The sequence below is a fragment of the Aotus nancymaae genome, unplaced genomic scaffold (genome assembly GCF_030222135.1).
Source record: "Aotus nancymaae isolate 86718 unplaced genomic scaffold, 86718_ANA_hifiasm-v0.15.2.pri h1tg000017l, whole genome shotgun sequence".
Classification (NCBI taxonomy): Eukaryota; Metazoa; Chordata; class Mammalia; order Primates; family Aotidae; genus Aotus; species Aotus nancymaae.
In genome coordinates, this window is record NW_026988429.1 from 1,275,313 (window position 1) to 1,301,681 (window position 26,369).

Consider the following 26,369-nt stretch of genomic DNA (forward strand, 5'->3'; position numbering starts at 1 on the left):
TTTGCTTTAAAATGAAGGTTGAAGCTACCTGCAACATCAAAATAATTGATGTCAAAATGTCAAATCTCAAAATAATTATGCTGCATGAAAGAAGCCAGACAAAAAGAGGATATATTGGCTGGGCATGGTGGCTCACACCTATAATCCCAGCTCTTTGGAGGGCTGAGGCAGGTGGATCACTTGAGGTCAGGGGTTCAAGACCAGCCTGGCCACAGGGCAAAACTCCATCTCTTCTAAAAATACAAAAATTAGCCAGGTGTGGTGGTGGGTGCCTGTAATCCCAGCTATTTGGAAGGCTAGGCCAGCAGAATTACTTGAACCTGGGAGGCAGAGGCTGCAGTGAGAGCAGAGATTATGCCACTGCACTGCAGCCTGGATGATGGAGGAAGACTCCATTCAAAAAAAAAAAAAAAAAAAAAGACACATTGTATAATTCAATTTTTATAAAATTATTGAAAATGTAAGCTAAACCTATAGTGACAAAAAGAAGATCAGTGATTGCCTGGCAATGGGGACTGGGACAGAGAACAGCAATGAATGGCACAAGGAAAGTTTTGGGGAATGGTTGTGTTTTTTAACCTTGATTTTGGTGATCATTTCATGAGTGCATGCATATATCAGACATTTCCAAATTGCACATCTTAATCACAAGCACTTTATTGCATATCAATTATACCTCAATAAAACTGTTAAAAATAAAACAAAAAGGAAGGTGTTGATTCTGATGGGGTTGAGGCCAACTGCTACAGTACAATTGTGCAATGACAGGATTTTTGCACTGAGGCACTTCCAAATGTCAGTATCTGTAGGATCTGTAGGGCTTTCTTCCAGTGTGATTCAATTTTCTGAATTAAGATCCTCTAGTCTCTTTCCTGCAGGATATGAACCTGATTGCCAGCATTTTTGGAAATAAGCAGGGGAAGGGTGAGGGGGTCTCACCATTCAATGTGCAGACTTTTACTTTCTTCTCTATTTCAAGCCATCTCCTCACCCTCCCTTCCCCTCTTCCTGCTGTCCCCAATCCAGTGCTTCTCTCATTACTGTTAATATTTACAGATCCCCTTCCCCCAGAATACAGTCTTTAAACATGTTTGAATAGGACTCAATTATAAAAACAAAAGACTTGTTTGCAATCTAGATGAACTCTTGGATGACAGAATCATTTGGTTATTAAGTGAAACCAGAACAGACGTCTGGGGAAGGGGATGGCATTTTAACCTTTTGTGGAGCCATTTCCCCATCAGACAGTCCTCTGCTGCCACTGCCAGAGATAACACCAGGTAGGTTGTGGCAATCTAGATCTTTTCATACCAGGGAGTCAGCAACCGCAGGGCAGGGGCCTGGACGGGATTCAGGTCACGCAGTGTCTAGCTTACTCATGGAGCTTTAAGGTCTTTATAGAAGAGCTCTGCACTGAGATTATCATGAGGCCTGTGAGTGTCTGGGGTCAGCCTGAAGGCAGCATTCTCTGGGTGCTTCTGGCAGGAATCCCCTGTCCTTTATGAAGGCAGCTGTGCTTCTAACACGGTTGCTTTGCAATTATGCAAGCATGCAGGAATAGGCAGCATGACAGCAGTCACAGGCCTCGCCCTTCTGAGTCACCACTACTTTTTAATCCTTTTTTTTGGATACAAGTTTCTTTGAGTTCATCTTTGGAATGGAAATGGTAGCAACTACCACTTGTCACATGCCAGGCACTGCAACAGGCACCTCTCACATATTATTTCAATGATCTCACAACAATACTACTGTTTTTATCCCATTTCACAGATGAGGTGACTGAAACTCGAATAGATGCCCAAAGTCACTGAGCTAGGAAGTGTCAGACACGACCACATCCACGTGGACAGATTCCGAAGCTGGACATTTGACCTGAATCCGAATATTGTTTTCTCCAGAATTCCAGCTGAGAGACTTTTAAGTAGAGCTTGGAGATTAAGGAACAAATCTTTTGGGGTCATTCTTGCTAGGGCTGTGTGAAGACACAGGTGCACACAGGCTACGGTGAAGAGGGGAACCACTTGGCTTCCAGCCTGGAATATAGAGGGGCAATCTTCTCAATAAATCATCATGGCTACCACATTTTGGACTTGCTGCCAGGAGACTCGGGTTCAAGTCCTCACTCTGCTGCTACCTCACAGCGTGACCTGGAATGGTTGCTAATCTCTCACTGGATACTGGGCCCTGGTAGCCTCATCTGTTAAAGAGGATAACTCAACTTGGGTAAGTCCAAAATTTTCTCAGCTTTAAAATGCAGGAATTCCATGTGTCACCTCTCCCAGGAGTATCTGCATCTGTGGAATGAAAGACCTTTGGCTGCTGTCTCAGAGAAGTATTTATGCAGGTAGGGGTCCTTTCCTAATTCATTGGACTCATCCATCTGGAGGAGCTCTCTACCCAAGGACAGCACCTTCTGCACTAGGCTCTGGCAGCAGAGGGGTTAAACAGCAAGCCTTGCCCTGCTCCAGGCAGAAGGGTTATAGGACTTAATCACGTTTCAGTCTGGCTGTCAGGCTGTGACTCACGGTTGCACTGTGATTATGTAAGCACGCAGGAATAGGCGGCATGACAGCAGCCACAGGCCTCGCCCTTCCGAGTCACCACTACTTTTTAATCCTTTTTTTCGGATACAAGTTTCTTTGAGTTCATCTTTGGAATGGAAATGGAAGCACGATTGTAGAGTAGGCAGAACAGGAATTATCCATCAATCAGAGAGAACCCAGCCCTTTAAGAGAAGCTGGAATTAGAATGCGGAATCCCTGAGCCTTGAGCCGGCCTGGGCAAGCCCCCGCTTATGCTCTCCCTGCCACCCTCCTTCCCTCCTGCCTGTGTGCTCCACTTCCTCTCCTGAGACTCCCCCAAGGTACATCACTCCCACCAGGAGCCTCAGGCAGGAAAAAAAGGCCCAGAGAAGGGACCCTCCCTGCGGACGTTCACTGAGTGTGTGTGAGGGTTGGGGGCAGGAATAGGAGTGCCAGGAGTCTGCCTCTGGAGCAATGCCTCCCACAGTATTTCTGTAAGTGAAAGCATAGAAATCTGCTTCTCAGATTCCTCCAATCACCATGCACAGGTCAATCCCTCAGCTGTCATTCCAAGGGAAACCCAGAACTTAGATTTGAGCTTTCTCACCCTCTCCATGGCGGATATCTCCACTGCCAAAGGTTTTGTTCCACCTCTGAGTTTACCACTTTCTTCATGCTTCCTCCTGGCGGTGGTGGCGTCCTGTTGAAGCTTACCTTCTCATCTGCATTTGCATCCACTCCCTAAAAACTACAAGACAAAACAAGAAAATAAATGCTTCCTCCCCTCATTTAACCCACGGTTTTTTTTCCTTCCTGCTTGCAAATTTCTCGAACTTGTGTTTCTGTCCTTGCTGCCTCCACTTCCTCATCTTCCATTTGTGTCTGATTCAACAGGGCAATGAAGTGTCCTTGTGGTCCCTGGCGACCTTCTCATCGCTCAATCCCATGGCCTTTTTTTAGTCTTCATCCAATTTAACCTCTCGGCAACATGTGACATGCTGCCAGCCAGCTGCTCCCTCTTTCTAATGCTCTCTCCTCTTGGCTTCTGTGACCTATCTCTTTACCACTATGTCTGTTTCTCCAATGCCCTCTTCTTGGTCTCTCTTGATAACTTCTCTTCCCTGGCCCGCATGCTACCTATATGGTGTACATCCTCATGTATTTGTAACTAAGCAGGTATTTATTTCCTGTCTCCTTCCCAAGAGGATTTAAATAGGTGGCACAAATATACACTACACGAGGATAATAAAATAGGGAATAAGATGCAAGTGATGGAGAATTAAGAGTAAATTGGCTGGGTGCAGTGGCTCACACCTGTAATCCTAGCACTTTGGGAGGCTGAGGTGGGAAGATCAGTTGAGATCCGGAGTTTGAGACCAGCCTGGATGACATGGCAAAACCCTGTCTCTACTAAAAATACAAAAATTAGCCAGTTGTGGTGGTGCATGCCTGTAGTCCTAGCTACTCAGGAGGCTGAGGCAGGAGAATCACTTGAACCTGGGAGGCGGAGGTTGCAGTGAGCCGAGATTGTGCTACTGTACTCCAGCATGGGTGACACAGTGAGACTCTGTCTCAAACAAACAAACAAACAAAAAGAGTAAATTGTAGCCATAATAAATGAAGAAGACACAACATTATTCCAAAAGCACTATAAAATCATTATTCCACCCAATAAATCTGATCACGTGACTCTCCTACCAAAAAGACCCCAATGATGCATGATTGTCCAACTCCCTATTTAGCCTTTCACCGTCAAATCCCAGTGGGCTTTTCCAGGTCCTTTCTTGTTTTTGAGCCTCACTACAAGCTGATCCCTCTTCTTAAAGTAACCTACTGTCCACTTTCCTCTTCCTGGTGCTGCCTACTTGACAAATAGCTACTTGGTTTTTAAGATGACTTCAACATCACCACTTCTGTGAACACTTCCCCTGCAAAATGTATCACTCCTTTATGGTAGCAAATAACTAAACTTCTGTAAACCTCAGTTTCTGCATCTGGGCAATGGGAATAACAGTAGAACCCTAATTCATTGTGAGAATTAAATTAGACACACATGCAAAGTGCTTAACATAGCACCTGGGATATTGCAAGCATTTATTAGATATCAACTACTATTTTATCTCCTTATAAATGGAGGGAAGTCCATTTTTAGTTCATAAGATGAAGATATGTTCCCAAGTTAATTAGGATCCAATGACACAGCTAGCCTAGGCTGCAGGCTATTCTGTCCCTGCCATATATTCTCTCACAAGTTCTTCTTCCTCAGTCCCTGGCTGTCCCCTTCAGGAAAATCCTTTCTAACTCCAACATTGATTCCCTTAAGTTTAGACACTAATAGCTTATGTAACTTTATTGGCACACATGTGAGCACAGGTACGGTTCTTGACTGACTTCAGCCCTAATCCTGTTGCCTCAGTCTTGCTGAGATCATTGTCTCTGTAACTCACTGCTAAAAGTCTGGTCTCAGCCTGAACCAGGATTGCCAAACAGGTTCAAAAGTCAAGGGGAAAGTGTCCCATGCCAGTAGCCAGCTGGGTAGAGGGGCTGCCAGCCCCAGCCAAGGTGTTTGCTGGCCCTCAGTGCCAGGAAGGCCTGGTTGACCTTAAGTCTGGCTTGCAGGGGCAATGAACTGTGGCAGCTGCCAGGGGTGGGTTCCTGAGGGCCATCTTCTTAGCAGCCTTCTGCCTGCCCCACCTGGCAGGGCATGGATGTGCCCGCAGGCCTGTGTGTGTCTCTGTGTGTGCAATTCTCCTCTTTGGTGGATTCAGGGTCCTTGTGTCATTTTTCAAGGTGTCAGTCAAGAAGCATCCTTGGACTGGAGTCAGGGCCTCACATCACAGTTACTCAGCAACATGTCTTCAACCAGTGGCTGGGGAAAGCTTATAATAATTATGCCAATACTAAGGTATGGTTGATATCGGCCAAAGCGAGAAAAGAAGAGAGACGGCTGAAGAGGCCAAATAGCTCCCATGAAGCCACACAGCTTGTCAGTGGTGCAGACGACAGCCCAGCTCTCCTGACCCTGGGCATAGGTTCTTATTTCCATGTCTCATGCCTCTGTCAGGAAACAGAAACAAACAAAGGCCCTTGGATGATCATACATGGCACCCTACAAATAGAAGCTGCTGTGTTATTACCTCGCACTTTCAGGAAGTGCCTCCTAAGAACATGCTTGGGATGACAGATATGTGGATCTGCCTTAAGGAGGGAAATCTCAGGCCCTGAAAGGAGACATTGCACATGAAAATGAAGAGTGGGCTGAGCGAGCACATGGCAGCCCTGTGTTGGGTTCTAGCTCTGGGATCTCATGCAGGACTCTCTCAGAATCTCCATCTGTAACACAAGAGGTTGGCAGAGATGACGTTGAAGTTCTTCCCCTTAATAAGGGGTTTTCATGCGGTGTCAGGTCGTTCCCCTGAGGTAAGTATTATAAAAACATTATAGTGAACACATGGCATCTCACCTGTGTGTGAAGCTGAAGTAACACTTCCCACTGGATGTTCACATGCCAGAGAATGTTTCATTTTATCTTATTTAATGTAGCACATTCTTTTTCATCCTCCATGGTAATTGAGTGATTGTCTGTGACATCTTCCCTCAGAAGTACTCCAGGTAGAACACCCATCACTTTCACGGCTGACATTTTACCACCTATGGACCTCGGGGAGAGGACCAAGTGGGGTGGTGTCCACCACAGGGACAGACAAGGACAAACCTGGAGAGAAGTGTGTGAGGTCCAGGCACTAAAGGCTCCCAGGGGTGGCAATCAGAGCAGGCAGCTGGGAGAGGCGGCACAAGCTGGCTGCTTGCAGCTGGGTCTGGTCTGGCCCACACAGTAGAAGAAATTCGAAAGAGTTGCTGAAGTTGGAAATCAGGATACTTCACATTAAAAGTCAGGGTTTTGGGCTTCTGCTGAAAAATGGGAAGATGGGGTGCTTTGGGTCAGTATCTCCTTTTGGCCACCTTTGGCCAGTTGCCTCTGTGCAGAGGGTACATACTGCCCAGTCCAGCCAGAGCCCATTCCACCTGCTCTCCTCAACCCAGTCAACGGCATTTGTGGCACCTTCTCTGAGTACCCAGCCTCATGGGGGCTAAGTTCTGCTCAAGAAACTTACCAGGAATTAAATTTCCCAAATATGATGCTGCAATCTGATCCAATTTTATTTGCGCCACAAATGGACTACCAAAAGTTGTGAGATTTTTGCACATTTTCGTGGATCTTGTTTTCAGATGAGGCTATGAAAGCAGAGCTTCTATGCTGGGATCATATGTTTCATGCTAGGCACTGACTGTTCTAAGCATTTTAACTGCTATAGTCACCTCATGTGTGAAATAGCTCCATTTCATGCATAGAGAAACTAAAACACAGAAAGGAAAAGCAACTTGCTCTATGTCACACAGCCAGGAAATGGTCAGACTGGGAGTGGAACCCAGGCAGTCAGTCTCCAGGAGCTCCCATGCAAATACCAACCATCTGGCCCCATAAGATCTTGTCTGTGTTCTCATTTGTGAAAGGACTGCCAAGAATCCCTGCCTCATAGGGAGCAAGTGAGAGAATGCACGTGAAAGCACTTGGTAAATTGCAACGTGCACCATAAATGTTAGTTGTTACTGGTAATTATTATAAGCTGCAGGTCAGGATTCTAGCTGGGGGCCTGTGGCTGAGGCTACCCAACTTATCATTCTCTCTCCAGCTATGACTCTGCAGCTGCAAGAATAGGAAAAGGTGTTATTAGCACCAATTCTTGAAATTCCAACATGGAATGAACAAGGAATTAATTACAGACTACACTGCAGGGTGACCGCTGAGGTGGTTTTCATCAGCACAAAGACAAGTTGATTTCAATATCACTTCCTCCACCACAGAGTTAAGCCCACCCACGGTCTCTGCTCCGTGCTGGGAGGTCTAGGCTTGCCCACTACCGGGAAGAACAGGTTGGTTCACACGCCCTCTCCCTGAGCCATTCCCAGGGCATCCATGGACAGGTGTGCATTTTATTGGCAGCACAGATGCTGACCAAGTGAGCGAGTGGGTGCTGGAATCTAGTGCAGGCTCTATTTTCAGGTTGTGTGCCCTGGTGTGGGCTACACCTGCCAGAGGAAGTAGAGCCTTTCTCTTTGAACAAAGGTGCGTCTGTGTGCCTCTGGTGTGTGTACTCAACTGGTCTGCCCAAAAGAGGCACCATTTTCAGTTCATGCAAAGGCTTCACCTAGGCTAGCGGAGGCCATAGTTGTGCACCTGAAAGAGGCAGACAACATAGCTGGGCGTGGTGGCACATGCCTGTAATCCCAGCTACTCGGGATGCTGAGGCAAGAGAATTGCTTGAACCTGGGAGGCGGAGGTTGCAGTGAGCTGAGATTGCACCATTGCACTCCAGCCTGGGTGACGGAGTGAGATTCTGTCTCAAAAGGGGGAAAAAAAAGAGGCAGACAATAGACTTCTTGCTGCTCAGGAACCCACCCTTACACCCAGCTCCTGATTCCTCATTAAGGCCCATGCTCTCCTGCTCTGCAGGCTCACGATTCTGTCCAATCCATATTCTGTCATGATCTTGTGTCATTCATTTTCCCCACCCCATTACAACCTCCTCTGATCCACGACAAGGTGGCCCAGGGCCAACTCCCAAGATCCAAGGCCTGAACCCTATTTGCTGTCCCTCTGGCCTCTGTCCTGGGTTCCTTTCCTGGTAACCTCCCAGTACCCGCCACCTCACTGCCTGCATCTATCAGTTCCCCAGCCACAGACCAGAGAACTATTCCAAATCCTGGAGCAAAGCTGCAAATTCCTGGCTGTAGATAACCTGCCTGACCAGAATTCCAAGAGCAACTCTGATAATATTGCCTGCCACTGCACTCCACCCACCTGTGAGTCTAACCAGCCTGGATAGACTGATTAGTCTAACCGTTCACTGATTGCTTCCACCAGAGCTGGGGATTGTACCTGTGACTGTGACATCAGCCTGTCCTGCCTGGCTGAGTGTCTGGGATCAGGCTGGGCCAGCAGGTCACTTTCCTCAAGACTCATCACACCCTACGGGTGAAGTTGGGCTTGTTTCAGACCTTCCTATCTTGTGACTGGACTGTCTTGTGATTAAATAAACTGTTGTGCTCTGACAAGTCCAGAGGGATGACATAGTGGAATGTGGTTCGTTACCTGGGTCTGCCCCAATACTCCCAGAACACAGAAGGTGCTCAGTACATTGATTATAAACGTTGTTGGCTGTCACTACTGCAGCCATTTTTACCTGAAAGGTGATTTAGAATTTCTGCAGGTGAGTGTGGTGGTGGTTGCAGGGAGTTAAAAAATTCTCTCTCTTCCTATGAGATGCACACATGCCCCCTTAGAGGCGTACCCTCTTGGAATCACTGCAGAGAGTTTCTTTGTTGACATTCACTCAGAAGTGACAAGCACATGTCTAGAGGAAGGGTCAGGCTCTTTCTAACTTGCTTTCTGCACCGTCTCTAGTGATGTGCTTTTTTACTCTCATCAGCTTGGCTGTCTGCCTTTGCTCAGCATAGATAGTTTTGGGGATGGAGGTGGTTGCATCCCAAGCTTGCTATAAGCCTAGGTTGGCTCTGCAGTTCCTAAGATTGGGCTGATCTGGGCTGGACACCCAGCATCCCTCATCCCCCTCCCCTAAACCCAAGCTGGCTGGTGATCCGGAGGTCAATGCTACTCTGAAAAGGGGCCATTCCTCCCTGACAGAGGCCCAGGGAAGCCACCAGATTGGGCTGGACCAGCAGCCCCCTGAGAGGCACTGATGCCACTCTCCAGCCCAGGAGAGGCAGGTGCCAGTCCTGGAACATAAAGTCAAGCTTGGGGATGGCATTGAGTCGAACACCTCCTTAGCCCTCCCCTTAACTACAGGGGCCAACAGGGACAGGACCCATTATTCTTGTTAATACATGGAATATGTCTGCGAAGTGATACGGCACATACAAGGACCAAGCCAGAGGGGAAGCCAGAAATCCTGCTGCCTGGTGCCCCCGTCTCCAAGTCTTTGGAGGAGCCACTCTAGGGCTTCGTGTGCAGCTGGCCTTCTCTGGTGATCTCAGTGGTCCAGGCTTGTGCAAGTCCCTCAGGCTCCCACCCACACCCATGCCCCACCAGACGGGCAGGGCCCTGACTCATTCCCACATGATTGGGCAAACAGCTTTTGGAGACTGACCTTGGGAACAGCAGCAGTGAGGCGGGCTGGAAGCTAACTGGGAAGAGCATCCACAGGGGTCGTGCTGGCCTCAGCAGGGCGGTGTTTGGTGAAGTAGGAGGCATTGCACTATACTGTCTTTCTTCCTCCCAGTCTCCTACCCGACTCCTCCTCCCAACCTCTGGAATCCTTGGGCCCATATGTTGCTGCCTTTCACTCCCTAGTGGTCAGATCTTCTACTTGAGGGTCCCACCCAGGGCAATGCTCGCTGCTGGAGACCATCTGTCCAGCTCTCTTCCTCTTGGCTTCCCCACTAGACCCCATTTCTCTGAGCATCCCTAGTCCCCCTGGGTACCCCTGCCTACATCTCCTAGTGCCCCTACCCCTCCTAGTGCCCCTACCCCTCCTTGGGCCCCCACCCTTTCACCCATCCCACATTTCTGTGTACATCCTCTTTTCTTCACCCACATCCCTGTAGACACACACACCTTTTTTGGTATTCTGATTTATTTCCTCTCAGGTAGCTGTTAGGTCAAAAAGGCACTGATAATCTAGGTCACTCTACTTGGAGAAGGAAATCATTGTTGCATATTATCTTTCCTGGTAGCATCTACATCCCTAATTGTGGGAAGAACTGAAAGAGGTCTACCATGGTGGGACTGCAGCCATTAGGTGAATGGAGAAATTTGCAGTTAGAGCTAGCTGAGTCTTCCTCCTCACTATCAGATCATGCTATGTACTGAGGGAATTACCCAAATTGCCCAAGAGAGGCTCTTTCTTCTCTTCCTTTCGTCTCCATCTCTTCAGGCTTCTAAAACCCTGAGTTGTGGCAATGCATGTTTTAAAACGAGGTCCTACTGAAATATAGGCTAATGTGTTCGAGGTCTGGTAAAATTTTCAGAGTGTTTATTTATACACATTCTGGTTTATCTTGGACTGTGTGTTTTCAATTCAGATGCTCTCTGTCTGACTTTTTAACAGATTGTGGGTGAAAAAGAAAAGAAGGGGGAAAGTGACTACTTTCTGCAAGCATAATAATGATATTTTAACTTGCAATTGACCACAAAAGGGCTAGAAAACACTTTCTATGAATGCTTATGCAAATGTTCCAAAGAATCTAGATGAATTCTTATAAATGAATTTCATGATAATTCTGTGGTGAGCTGTGAAAGGAACATAGCTGCAGACAGAAAAACTAGGAATGTTGCTCTGGAAGGGTTGACATATGCTAATGATCTGGACACTTGTACCTAACCACTTTGCCATAGAAAAGCTAAAGGACAACTGTTCTGCTTCTGTATTATTTGGGGAAAACATGGGATTTTGCCAAAGGCTGACTTATACTGTGATGTATGAATGTGATGTGAATGTGTAACCACAACTGGAATGCCCTGCCTGAAGGCAGTTGGGGGCCCAGTGCCTGCATGCAACGGTGTCCTGGAATTCCAGCCCAGTATTTCAGCCCAGTTTGTACAGCAGGTTGTCAGTTTAGGTTTCTGTCAACATCTGTGATCTGATGCTCAGAAAGTCAGAGAATACCATGAAAGACACACAGGGGCCTGGAAATTGCCCCGCTTAAACTGTTGGGACTACAGTTGTCTCACTGCAGTGACTGGTGTGTTTTCTGGGACAGTTTTGATGTTTGGGTTAAGATGTTAGAGGTAGTTAGCATGGTGGCTGTGTAGGAAAAACACTCCTTTTTCCCATGTATCCTCAATACTTCATTTATGACACCGGATTTGTGAGTTCTTCCCACATCAGTCAATTCTCCAACACTCCAGGATACCAACTGGGTGTTCTACAATTTAACTCAATTCTGAGACTATTTGTAATCAATGCAGATCCCACAGGTTAAGGGCTCAGTCCTACCAGACAGCCCCCTACTTCAGATGCCAATCGAAAGTAGTACATCCCCAGGTTACCCATTTTTCTGTCTGACTTGGCTACAAATTGGGAATTCCCACACCTCCTCCCCAGGTTTGATAATTTGCTTTGACAGCTCACAGAACTTGGAGAAAGAACTATGTTTATTGGTTCATTATGAAGGATATGATAATGCATACAGATGAACAGCCAGATGAAAAGATGCACAGGGTGAGGTCTGGAAGGGTTTGATTGCAGGATCCTCTGTCTCCAGTGAGTTGGGGTACAACACATCTTGGTGCACATAGATGTGTTCATCAACCCGGAAGGTCTCTGAACCCTGTACTTTAGTGATTTTTATTCGGCTTAATCAAGTATGCATGAATGATTATTAATTCAATCTCCAGCCCCTCTTCTCTCCTGGAAGATAGGGGTAGGGTGGGGCTGAAAGTTCCAAACTTCTTTTTTTTTTTTTTTTTGAGACGGAGTCTTGCTCTGTCACCAGGCTGGAATGTAGTGGCACGATCTCAGCTCATTGCAACCTCCGCCTCCCAGGTTCAACCAATGCTCCTGCCTCAGCCTCCCGAGTAGCTAGGACTACAGGCGCACCCCATTATGCCCAGCTAATTTTTTTGTATTTTCAGTACAGATGGGGTTTCACCATGTTGGCCAGGACGGTCTCGATCTCTTGACCTCGTGATCCTCCTGCCTCTGCCTCTGCCTCCCAAAGTGCTGCTTTTACAGGTGTGAGCCACCGCGCGCCTGGCCAGGGAGTTCTAAATTTCTATCCACAGCTTGGACTTTTTGGTGACCAGCCCCTGCCCTGAAGCTATCCAGGAGCCCACCAAGGGTTGCTTCATTAGAACAAAAGATGCTCCTATCACCAATGAAATTCCAAGAGATTTAGTCCATGGCTTCCATGTCTAGGTTGCTCATGGTCTACATAACTGTTGAAATCCAGGCATAACATTTGCGTTCCAGGCAGGAAGTAGAAGGAGGTGAGAAAGAGCAAAAAGGAAGGCGCAATCTCCAGCTGCATGTGCTTCTTTAAAGAGTCTTTTTCTGTGCATTGTGCTCCCTGCAACAGCTTCTACTCATGTTTCCTTAGCTAAAATAACATACATGGACACATGATTTTAAAAGAGGTTGAAAAATGTGGTCACTCCTGATAAAATTGGGGTTGTATTACTCAGGAAGAACAGGAGAGTAGTACTGGGTAGGCAAACGGTAATTGTTGTCTAATTATATCTGACACAAGAAGGTTGTGCTTCTGGGTAGTCTCAAATGGTTATTTTTCTATGCTGAGGATTTGGGAGATGCTAAGTCAGGTGAAAAGTATCTGTATATACACAAAGCCCATGGTTGAAACTGTAAGTAGGTTTAGAAATTAATATGGCCCTACAATCCCTTTAAGAGTCCCTTGATCACTGATCTAATCTGTTTGGTCAGCTTTGAAAACAATGGCCCAAGGGTACTTCTGGTTTAAAATGGCACCTGATTAACAGCCTTTAACACAGCATCTCTCAACTTTTCAGTAAAGCATCTAGGAAGCCATGGCAGGGAGTGGTGAGGGGAAAGCTCATAACCAGTCTCAAAACCAAATCTAATGGACAGTGCCAACCCAGAATTCAGAGGGATCTTTAACACAGATGAATGATGGTTAACTTCAATTTATATGGCTCATGAAACAGAGCTTACCCGAAAACTTTAGACCCTTCAGACGTCACCACTGTTTACCTCTTCACTCAAAGACCCAGCTGTCCCTCTGCGATGGGTCCTGTAAACAAATCTACATTGATTCTCCTCCTCCTTCTTTGTTATCTGTTTGCAACTATTTAAAGAGAGCAGCAATTCCCCAGAAGTTAACTAGATACTAAATAGTGGAGAGGGGGAGGTGCATGTATATGTATAGACATTAGGGTAAGGAAGCACAGTAGTACCCCATCCTGGGTTATGTAATCCCTACAAGTAAAGAGCCGCTAGAGTGGGTATGGAGAGAAAAAGCTCTGTTGGAACCCGTCGGAAGTGTACCTTTTCAAGAATCACATTGGCTGAAAGTAGGTGCAGAGTTTAAATGGATGAATATCCAGCAGAAGTCAGGACTGGGCTGGATGTTATGTACTCCAACCTGCTTTTTAGCTGTGGGTCTGAGAACGGAGTTTGACCTTCACATAAATAGAAATGGAGCTAGGGAAAAATCCACACACATAAGTTGTTGTCAATTACTGAGTTAGATAGCATTTGCCTTTTAAAAATGACTTAAACATGACTGAGAGTCAGTATAGCATTGATACTCTGGAGCCAGACCGTCTGGGTTCAAATCCTGACTCTACCACTTACAGCTCTGTGACCATGGGCAAGTTACCTAATCTTGATGTCTCAGCATTCATATTTGTAAAATGAAGTTAATAATGCTTCTTACTTCATAGAGTTGTGTAGATTGCATGAATCAATGCATGAGAAATACTCAGCAGTACACAGTAAGCACTCAATAAATGCAAGCCATATTATGATGATGAAGATTATTTTTAAAAATCATAAGATCATAAGATCATAAGAGAAAGAATCAATATAATATGAAACCTATAAATAAATTACAGAAACAAAGGAAAGGGAATAGCAGATTGAAGATTCAGAGACCAAATGTATTTCAAAAACAACATAAATGCAGGCTCCGAAGGAAAATTTCAGGAGGCTGCTTGATATCTTCAGTAAAGTAAAAGAAGATGGGACCTTTATGAAACAGGACATAAACCCACAAAGAGATAGAAAATAAGATGGCAAAATATTAAAATGCACATTGAACCAATAAAGAACAGAATTAATAACATAGGAGAGGAAAGCAGAAATATGTGAAGAACAAGTTTGAAAAGTCCTCCAAGAATGTAGAGGGAAAGGGAAAACATCATATGAGAGAATAAATACAATTGAAAATTGAGACTACTCAGAACAGAACAAATGGGACAGAAATAATACTTAACTACGGTATAATATAAAATAATATTTTCAGAGTGCCAGAAAGAGCCTTATATGTTAATTAAAAATGATTTCTGGCCAGCCACGGTGGCTCATGCCTGTAGTCCTGGAACTTTGGGAGGCCGAGGTGGGCGGATCACCTGAGGTTGGGAATTCAAGACCAGCCTGACCAACATGGAGAAACTCTGTCTTTACTAAAAATACAAATATTAGCCGAGAGTGTTGGCACATGCCTGTAATCCCAGGTACTCGGGAGGCCGAGGCAGGAGAATTGCTTAAAACACGGGAGGCGGGGTTGCAGTGAGCTGAGATCATGCCATTGCACTCCAACCTGGGCAACAAGAGCAAAACTCGGTCTCAAAAAAAAAAAAAAAGGATTTCCTCTTTTCATATAAAATCAATGATTAAATGCAAAGAGACTCACATGTAGGCACACACAGGCAAAATGAATAAAGCATTCAGGCTGAACAGGCAATTAAAAAAATTAGACTGGCTGTATACATCTCCTCTGTAATACTAAATGCTAACAAGAGATAAAAGCACAATTGTTTGCCAATAATATTATTATCCACCTGGAATATGTAACAGAAGCAGCAGAAAAAAATTCCAGAATTAATAAGCAAATTCATTATCTTGATTAGTTTAAAACTAATATTTGAAAGCAACAGTTTTCTTATTTCCTAGCAATAAAAGTTTACTGGGGTGCTGGGAGACTGAATGACACCTTTGATAGACTCATGGAGCATGGATACAAGGCGAAGGAAGCCTGAGAAGCCCTCCACTCTTTAGACTGAGGCCCCAAAGGGATGTCTGCATCCTAGGAATAACGTTGAACCAGAAGTAAATAGACCTTCAGAGGGGCTGCAACTCAGCTTTACTTATCCAGTCTCTGAAGTTGGATTAAAGTGATCCCAGGTAATGAGTGTTTTCAAGCACATGGCAGAAGTAACATAAATGTGCCCTGGGAATAAATATGATAGAGGTTTAATTCATCAGGAATATATAGCAACACTAAATATGTATGTATCTAATAATGTTATTGTTTGAGCTAATAGCAAAAATACTGTATATTCAAACTTGTGGGATGCAGATAAAACTGTTTCTAGAGGGAAATATGTATAAAATATTAATATATATTTATAATATAACACCTATATATTGAATAATATGCAATAAACATATATGAATTAACTTAATATGTAAAATAATACATAAATATATAAATGTGTATATATATAAACAAGCTTAAAATAGGAGAAATTAGCTGGTAGTATCAAGATTTATTACAAAACTATAGCAATTGTTGAGAAATACTGAGTGCGTGATTGCTGAGAAATCTGAGAAATGCTGAGTGTATGATAAAATTATATTGTTTGCTAAGAAGAACAGTGGTGGCAAGGAAAATCTAGCCTCCCCACCCCTTGGGGCATTCTAAAGTAGCAAAATAGTATATGTATATCATATACTGGTTAAAACAATTCTTTAGGCCGGAACATGTGACCATGCCCCTGTGGCTCCCTCATGGAGAATGCTTTCTAGTTTGTCCTTGATCAGTGCTAAGTAGGCACCAGCTGCTTACCTAGTTTATCTTGGTTCTATGAGAAAACAAAGAACACCTGTTTGTTAATAATAATCACCTGTTCAAAGAGACTAAATACATGGGTCAGAGTCTGCTTGAGGCCCTCAGCCTGGAATGCTGTCAGCTCCCGAGGCTCTCAGCTTGGAAGGCTGTTGGCCCCCAGATAGTCCCACTTTGCTGTTTTATCTGGGTGTCTGCTTCTTAATGCCTTCAGTGCCACCTGGGTGGGGGTCTCTATGGCTGGGCTGGACTTGGTAAGCAATTAAGATTTTGTCATATTGGCTCAAGGATGGGCAAATTTATCAATTAATTAAAATAGTAAAACAAATATGTGAATCCTTAATTATGTCAAAGGTGACACTATAGAGCACAGGTGAAAGGAATATCTTATCAATGAATGTGTGGGGATATTTAAATATCCATTTGGAAAAAATAATACTTGGTTTTGCTTCATACATACACACAAATAAAATATAAGTAAATGATGATTACTATTATTATTATTGAGATGGAGTTTTGCTCTTGTTACCCAGGTTGGAGTGCAATGGCGTGATCTCGGCTCACCGCAACCTCCGTCTCCTGGGTTCAAGCAATTCTCCTGCCTCAGCCTCCTGAGTAGCTGGGATTACAGGCACGCGCCACCATGCCCAGTTAATTTTTGTATTTTTAGTAGAGACGGGGTTTCACCATGTTGACCAGGATGGTCTCGATCTCTTGCCTCGTGATCCACCTGTCTCGGCCTCCCAAAGTGCTGGGATTATAGACGTGAGACACCGTGCCCGGCCGAGTAAGTGATTATTTTAAAGAAAAGGCAAAACAATAAAAATCTTAGATGATAAAAGAATATCATCAGGCAAGACTCCTCAAATAGAATATAAAAAGCACTAACCGTAAAGAAAAAGATTGACATATATGACTGTCTTAGTCCATTTTGTGCTGCTATAACAGAATACTATAGACTAGGTAATTTATAAAAAACAGAAATTTGTTTTCTCACAGTTCTGGAGGTGGGAAGTCCAAGATCAAGTCACCAGCAGCTTGTGTGGGCCTTCTTATTGCCTTCCTACTGCATCCTCACATGGCAGAAGGCAGAAATGGCAAGAGGCAAGAGAGGGTAAGTCTGCTCCCATCAGCACATTTCTTTTTTTTTTAGACAAGGTCTCACTCTGTTACCTAGGCTGGAGTGCAGTGGCATGATCATGGCTCACTGCAACCCTGACTCTCAGGCTCAAGCAATCCTCCTGCCTCAACTTCCTGAATAGCTGGGACTACAGGTACATACCACCACACCCAGCTTATTATTTTTGTATTTCTTTTTATTGAGACAGGGTTTCACCATGTTGCCCAGGCTGGTCTCGAACTCCTGAGCTCAAGTAGTCTGTCTGCCTTGGCCTCTCAAAGTGCTGGGATTACAGGCATCAGCCATCAGCCCCAGCCCCCACAAGCACTTTTTAAAGTGGCATTAATGTATTCATGAGGGCAGAGTCTTCATGACCTAAACAGTCCCCCAAAGATCCTACCTCCCAACACCGTTACATTGGGGATTAAGTTTCCAACATATGAACTTTGGTGAAGAGGAACAAAAACATTCAAACCATAACAATGACTATGTTAAAATAAAAACTTCTGCTCATCAAAAATAACATTAATCAGTAAAAAAGAAAGCCATAGAGGAAGAAGGTGTGCAAAACATTTGGTGAACAAAGGGCTTATGTCTAGAATATGTAAAGGTCCAGAGCTCACAGGATCTTAGGGTATGTTTATGTTCCACTTAGGTAGATAATGACAGTTTTCTGAAATGGTTGTGCCAAGTCGTAACCTGAAATGCAATGAATGGCTGGAGTTAAGGTTTCAGTGAATGCAGATATATCACAAAAGCTAAGTCAGTTATCTTGAGACAAGGGAAGAGCAGCTAGAGAAAACCTGGAACACACTGAGGAGGAAATGGTAGTGGCAAAGCATAAGATAGAAATGAGGAAACTTATAAAATAAAATGAAAATAAAGATCAAAAAAGATTAAACAGAAAATGGTAGATGTAGAAAACAGTCAAAGGAGATCCAACATAGGCATAATTGGCTTCCCTGAAAAAAGAGACAATCAAAACAATGCAAAATGAAAAACATTTAAAATATAATAGAAGACACGTGATTTCTTAATGACCTAGCAATTATATCCTAGTTATTCACCGGGATAAAATATATGTTCACACAAAGACTTATATATGGGCCAGGTGCAGTGGCTCATGCCTGTAATCCCAGCACTTTGAGAGGCTGAGGTGGATGGATCACGAGGTCAAGAGTTTGAGACCAGCCTGGCTAACATGGTGAAACCCCATCTCTACTAAAAATACAAAAATTAGCCATGCGTGGTGGCATGCACCTGTAATCCCAGCTACTTGGGAGGCTGAGGCAGGAGAATCACTTGAACCTGAGAGGCAGAGGTTGCAGTGAGCTGAGACCATGCCACTGCACTCCAGCCTGGGTGACAGAGCAAGACTCCATCTCAAAAAACAAAAACAAAAACAAAAACAAAAACAAAACATATATGGACGCTCATAAAAGTTTTAGGAATTTGACAAAATGGTTCCATATCTCATTCAAAAGAACAGATTTAAAAATAATCAATAAGATTTAAAAAGTGATAATGAAAGAGCTTTCACTATCAACATTTAAACAATACTTTACAATTAAAGTTTTAAAAAATAAAATATTATACTATTATAGAAATAAGCAAGCTGATGAGTAGAACAAAATAGGCTGCATATTTTATATCTAATAAATGTGATGCTTAAATCAGTGGGAAAAAGTATTAACTCTTTAATATAGAGAGCTAATATAATTATTAGTGCCACATGTCAGGAGCCAACAAAACTTCTTCTGTTAAGGACCAGCTAGTTAATATGTTAGGCTTTGTGGGCCATACCATCTCTGTTACAACTACTTAACTCTGCCACTGTAACATGAAAGCATGTACAAGTAACTATGTTACATTCTAAGTAATTTTTAAAATTTCAAACCTCTGTTTTTAAACACTTGAAATTAATACACTGACAAATATGGTGACTTGCTTTCATGTAATGGGCACCTGACAGAATTAAAATTGACCCGAAGAGGTCACCAAAAATATATTTTACCTGACAAATTAATTAACATGGGTTAGGATCAGGATGCGAGGCAAAGAAACAGAAGAATGCTTTGGGCAATGAGAATTAAATCACTGATTTCTCATTCTATGCAGCAATTCTCCTGTCTTACGAACATGTCCTAGTGTCTCTCTCATCTAAAAAGCAAACAACAAAATCCTTTTTAGATACTCTTTATCCCATTGGTACATCCATTTCTACAAAGATCATTGCCTGAAATGTACTAATATATATTTGTTTGTTTATTATTTCCCTTTCTACTCTAGGAACTGTGATTTATGAAGGAAGGATCTTTTCTTTCTTCACCAAAGAAGGAGACATTTTCAATTAATATTCTGAACCAAAGATAATAGAAGGTTTCTAAATGAGTTTATTTTGTACCTGGCTGTCTGAAGAACTCTTCCTACCTATTCCTCCATTAAAGAATCACAAACAAGTTCCTTGTGAGAAGGTGCAGGTCTCAGGGATCCAGACCATAAGCTCAGAGCTAGAATGTAAGGGTAAGAAAATATGAAGAACCCTTTTGGGAAGAATTGCTAAAGAAGTAGCATTCAATAGTTGGACATTTGATTGTTCTACCAATTGCAATCTGTCAGCTTTATGTTGAAGGCATACTCACATCTCTAGAAGAGCCAGTGAGCCTCCTTTTCAGACCTTGACACATACACTTTGGAAGAGGAGAGGGAAGAGCAAAAGGTAAGAGAAGAGGAGGAAGAAAAGAGGAGCTTTATAGGGTTCAAAGTCAGGGAGACAAGCGGGCTACAGTGAATCAGTAAAGGATTAAAATCTGCCCTGTGTTAGTTCCTTTTTCCTGTTGATATTTCTTGAGATTCTTTCTTTTAAGCCCTCCTGGCGCTTGGTTCTTCCTCTAGGGCAGTTGGCTTAATAAAAGGCTCTCTGGCCTGTGGTGGGCCCTGGCCAGCTGTGCTCTAGAATATAGAAAAATACGCTATTACTTGAGCCAAGATTAAGTTTATCCCAGGATTAAGTCTGGGCCTGGATTTATTCTACGCTTTGGGCTAGGAGGTCCAAAAGCTTCATTATGGTTCATGCTTAGCCAGTTAAGCTCGCAATGTTTAGCAAATCCATGTGAGGATTTGGGCCCAAAGTCCCGTAGTGACAAACACTTCATGTTTGCTTATTTTTAAAGGAGCTTGTGGAAGAGATGAGTTGCCAGCCAGAAATTTGGGGATTTGGTGTTATAGGATTTGCTCTCTTACTTTGTGCTGGGAAAGATGAATACCATATGACCATGATAGTTTGCTGAAAATTGTCTTTGCTATTCCTGCCAAAAACAGATGGAGAGGATTATTTGAGAGAAAAGAGTAAGAAAATGATTGACCTTGAAGAAGTATGAGAGAAGGAAGCTAACCCTTGGTGACAGCATAAGAGACACTCAAACTGACGTTAAGAACACACAAGTTGTCCAGAGAATGGAAAAATACCTAAACTTACATGAAGGTGCTTGATACAAGGGTATCTCATGCTCTGAGGCCTGACTTTCCCTGAGAAGCTGACAGGCATGGCATTTATGATGGAAAAACAACCCTGGAGGCACAGAGAAGCTGATGGCCACAGACTTCACAGGGATCGATTAGAGAGAAGAAAACTGTTCTCTTGTACAGAAAGAGTGTTTGGAAGAGAAATGAGCATTTCAGTGTTGCTGTAATTATCCCCACTCTTTTCTGAGTCACCAATGTCTCCTTCTATGCAGCAATTCTCCTGTTGTCTTACAAACATGTCATAGTGTCTCATCTTAGAAACAAATAACAGAATCTTCTTTAGTCACTCTTTATTCTATTGGAATGTCCATTTCTTCAAAGCACTATTACCTGTTAGGTATGTATTTATTTGCTTACTGTTTGCCTTCCTACTGTAGGAACTCTGATCCATGAAGGCAGGCTCTTTTTTCTTCTTCTTCACTTCTGTTTTCTCCTAGAATAGTATTTGGCACATAGCTGGGACTCAATAAATATTTCTTGATTGAATGCAAGAAGTTGAGTGGTATAAAGATATGGGATATAGTCATCCAAGTCGAAAGAGGTTTCTTTCAAAGGTAATTGTAGATTCCAAGGACAGATACACTGGGCTGTCCTCTGACCCTAGGAGTAATAGAAATAGCAATTCTATAATCCAGTTGGTTATAGACCAGGAATGACAAACACATGGCATGCATGTTGCTGCTTCCCCATTCTGCTTTCAGGACAGACATCATTAATCTGTCACAGCACTTGTTCCTGAAAAGAGTGGTTACTGCCTTCCTGATTATTGAATCCATAGCACAAATGGAAGGATAAAATTTTGCATGGAAAAGATGGGTTTTGGAGGCCTTATCAATATGAAAGGCCTAGGTTCTTCTACAAATAATGTTGCTTGACCATTAACTCCAGAGTGTAATTATGGAGAAAGAGGAATAGTTGCATGGCTTTAGTTTTGTCTTTTCTAAACAAACCAAATGACACCACAGTCCAATCACCCCACATGTACCGATCAAGGGGACCAATTGGAGAGCTCAGCATTTAGCCAAAGACAGATGCCAAAATTCAGCCAAGAAAATCTGCCAAAAAGCAACAACAACAAAAAATAACATCCAAAAGCACAGGACAGAGATGTGCTCCACTGGCCATGACTGGGAGCTGTAACTCACCTTCTCAGAGAGCTACTGTCTCCAGGGAAGTGCCTGGACAGGACGCTGAGAATGAAAGAAAAGCTTGGATGAGAACAAAAAAGGGGCAACTCTTACCCCCATTTCTGAATATTTTTTATGGGGAAGGAGGCAAAGAGGATGAAGGCAACAGCTGGGATGTTGCCTTTCATTAAAGTGCAGGTGGAACGAATACTTGACTTATAAAGCTGGGACTTCCTACAGCTAGCACAAAATCAATAAGCAAGGAGAGTCAACAAGTGTACAAAGCCTTCAGTGGCCTGCATGGAGATCAGTGCCAAGAAACAGTCTTTCCCATGGCTCTGCCTCCTCCTTGACACAAAGTACCACTCTTTATTATGCAACTGGCACACAAATCACCTCCAGAACATGAGAACACTACTCATGGCCAGTGTGGGGAACTCAGGCCAAGACACAGCCTTCTGTCCAAGGAAGTGGTCTGAAGTAACTTTTCAGAATTCTTGTCAAGATAGTTAACATTGTCAAGCAAACAAACAAATAAAACTACAGAGTAGAATCCAATTCTCCATGTGCTTAGACTCCCTGTTCTTGTCCCTGCTCCTGACCTCACAATATGAAAATGGGGTCCTGAGATGACCTCCAAGAGAGGCTAGGAAAAGGGCCTGGCTAGACGTTGGTCAGACTCTGCCCTCTCCCTCCAGGAGAGGAAGAATCATTTGAGGCAAGACCACATGAGACCAAGAGAATGGCTTTCAGTGTCTCCTATGGAACTGGCACTGGATTCACAAAGGAGATGAAAAATAGAAGTAGGATGAGGTATCAAGAGAGATCTGTTTGCTCAGGAGAATCTGTGTGGGAGCTGGATCAGTCCTCAGATTGCAATGGGATAGGAATAATGCCTTCCAGATCTTCTCACCTGGATCACTTCCCCCATCATCCTCCATCTCACCTGTTGTCCTTCTCCCCTTCTCAATCTTCTCTGTCCTTCAGCATCTCAGGTGTCTGTATTCTTCAAGAAGCCATGCCCTGTCCCTAATTTCCCCTCCACCCATGACATCATCATTTCCCACACCCAAACTGCTTGGGCCTCATTGTCTGCAATGGCCACCTCTTCCTAACATCCAGATTTCCAGACATTGTGCAAGGCAACTTACAGACACTGCTACCTGCAGTCCTCCTGACAATACAGAAAATATCTCTGAGCTCACTATTATCTGCCTCATGTTAGGAAGCTCAGAGATGTTGAGTTCCTTTCTGGAGGTCAAAATTTTTTTTTTTTTGAGACGGAGTCTTGCTCTATCGCCAGGCTGGAGTGCAATGGTGCAATCTCGGCTCACTGCAAACTCCGCCTCCTGGATTCAAGTGATTCTTCCGCCTCAGCCTCCCGAGTAGCTGGGACCACAGGCACCATGCCCGGCTATTTTTTGTATTTTTAGTAGAGAAGCGCTAGAGTTGAGATGAAAACCTAGTAATGTCTCTCTTAATCTCTATTCTAGAGGTTTCCCAAAGTGTGGAACTTAGAAGACAAGAGTTCTATGAGATTTAAAAAGGAATACCATAGAATTTGAAAAAATTATACTTTACAAATAAACATTATGTACTTGGTCTTGTTATTATTTAAAAAAAAAACAAAACTTGCCTCTAAAACTGGCGAGTCATATCTTGCACTACCAGTATTTCCTCATGGGGCTGCTGTTGGCCTTCTAGTCCAAGCCTGCATACTGTTGAGTGTTTAGTATCTGTGGTCCTGTCAGCCAAAAGCCAGTGGGGTCCTCAATGTGCACCTAAAAGTGCCCCACATGTGTAAATGTCCCCTGAGATATGAATATTACTACCTTTAGTTGAAGGTAACTAATCCTAGACTGTAATGACCACAATGTTAGGGCCTGTGTCTTTCTTACTCACCATTGCAGCCCCAACATAGGGCTCATAGTAGGCCTTTAGTAGATATCAGAAAGTCACCGAATGCATGAATGTGTAATGATTGATAAACAGGCAGTATTTCACCACTACTGAGGATGTTACGTAATATGATCTTAATGGGCATCTCGCCTATATAGTCTCAACATGTTTGCAATATTATTCAATGTTCATTATGTGTTAGATTCATGAATCAAATTTTGGTCATTTCTTCCAACAATTACATTATCAGGTTACTTTAATTCAAGCATGAAGCTTTCTATCTCCCGAGCTCCTTGATGAAAACTTGATTGTAAAGCTGAGACTTCCTACAACTAGCACAAAATCAAGCAAGGAGAGTCAATGAGTATTTACAAAGCCTTCAGTGGCCTGCATGATCCCCATGTCTGTGGCTTCCCTGTCTGTATACCCTAAATTGTAACAGTGCTTCATTTTTAAATGTTTGGGCTAAGATGCATTGTCTAATACTGCCTATGGACACTTACCAATCAACACAAGCATCTGGGCTCTCTCACCCTTTATTGCTTTTGATTCTCTCTCATGAACAGTTCTGAGACCTCTAATGTCCTCTTGTTCTTTTTATTCCTAATGGTGATGCTTCTCCACTTGCTTCCTCCATCTGTCCACCTTGTCATGTTGACTCCTTCCTTCAGGAATGCTCTTCTCAAATCTGAAGATATAATCTGAATAGAAATATAGGTGTGGACCACTGGTGGCCACTCATGTGCCCATATTCATTTTTAATCCTGAGTGAAAACACAAAGGTCTATGTCAGCCAGCCCCTAGCTGGAGTTTCCTTTGTCCAGTTCTGTGTCTGCTTCCCAAAAATTTATTTTTGCTCTTTGCACTCCCTCACCCTCTCCCTGGTATCAATGTCTCTGATATGAACACAGGAATAGGCATTTATGGAAGATCAGGTGGGGAGAGAAGGGCAGTTCTGGCCCCAGAGCTACCCAGCTGGGAGGAACAGGCCTGTGGGGGATGACCAGACTCAGCCAGAGAGGCTACAGCAGGATATCAGGCTGCAAGGAAAATGAGGGTTGCAGCCATTTGGGGACAAGGTTAAGGAAAGCTGTGGGCCAAAAAGGAGTCCAGTGGGAGATGAGACACAGTGAGGAGGGAGCTGGGTGAAGGGACTTGGAAACACAGGTACAAAGCCAGCCACAGAGGCTGTCCTGGGTAGCAAGCCCTGTCTACACAACCAGAGCCATTGGAGAAGGCTTTCAGAAGAAGCTTGGACTAGATTTGGGGCTTGAAAAAAGGGTAGGATTTGTAGAGTTGAAGAGAAGTATAATGAGCCACTTCCTGGGAGGTGCAACTACATATCACTCAGTGATTTGTATCTAAACTGGATATTTCTGTGTTCTGATTGGCTGAAATCACCTGTGGGCTAATTGGCCATTAGGCCCAGATGCTGACTCACTTGGGCAGCTGAGGAACCTTCCCCTGCAGGAAGTGATCCTGTGCCTGATTTACACTTTGCAAGGTACACAACTGTTTGCACTTGTTCTAAACAAATTGACCAAATCCAATTCAGCAAGTGAGATGACTCCAAGCACAAGGTTTCTCTTTAAAAATGTTTGAAAACTTGTGTGCATATAGTGTTTACAAAGTTGAAGCAAACTATGCTTTGAATAAAGAGAGAATATATCTCCATTTCATTTCTGAGTGTTAATGAGAGGGGGGTTTGTTAGCCTGACTCCAGCAGAGCTCTTGCCCATAGGAAGCCTGAGATCAAGGGTCACAAACTCAAGTGTTTACTGTGAAAATAAAATAAATAATGAAACAAGACAACTGTGATGCAACAGGAAACTGTGGAAACTCTGGCTGAGCCGAGAGCATACATCCTATTTGAAGAAGACGGCTGCTATTCTCTCCCCGACTTTGCATCCATGCAAGAAGAATACACTGTGATCAGGTTTTCTGATTTTTCAAGAGATGCCAGAAATGCTGATTTTTTTGGTAAGAAACTTTCTAAGCTGAGGAATATTGTATGGGTGCCTTCTGCTGTGGGCCACCCATTTCCAGTCTCTGTTCTAGAGCTACCTAGTCATGAAAGTCACCTGTAACTGTCCTTATTTGTTCTGGAAGGAAGAGTGGACACTTGTAGGAAAACACCCAGACTCCCTTGCCTGACATGGAAGGCTTTTCTACTTCTCTAGACTTTTGTTTTTGTCCTCTGCTCATAACTTGTGATCCAGCCCTGCTGAGCTAACTGTAGCTTGCCTAATGTGCATGGAACAGAGATTCAATCCCAATTTTCACCTGAACCCTTCACGTAAAGAAAATGGAAAATGGAGTTTCAGTATAAGGCTGAGCTGAGATTGTGTGGAAGTTTACAAATATATCCACATCTTTAAAAAATTTTTTCCATTATGAGGTGGGCTTGAAAGTGGATTGGGGCTGGGAAGGGTAGTTGGGGGCAGAAGGGGAGATGGGGATGGTTAATGGGTACAAAGCATAACTAAAAAGAATGAACGAGACCTATTATTTGATAGCACAAGAGTGACTATAGTCAATAATAACTGGCCCGGAGTGGTCAGGGATTACATGCCTGTAATCCTTGCAATTTGGGAGGCTGAGGTGGTTGGA

General features: G+C 43.6%; 1 long non-coding RNA gene across 2 annotated transcripts; it reads left to right on the top strand.

Moving 5' to 3' along the window:
- The first annotated feature begins 1,393 nt into the window (after positions 1-1,393).
- LOC105717140 (uncharacterized) lies at positions 1,394-23,156 on the top strand. Of its 2 annotated transcripts, XR_001107458.3 has the most exons (4): positions 1,394-2,223; positions 17,088-17,202; positions 19,498-19,927; positions 20,530-23,156. It is a non-coding gene; the product is annotated as an uncharacterized LOC105717140 (long non-coding RNA). The 2 variants fall into 2 exon arrangements; XR_002478603.2 differs by having other exon boundaries at positions 19,498-23,156.
- Positions 23,157-26,369: the final 3,213 nt, after the last annotated feature.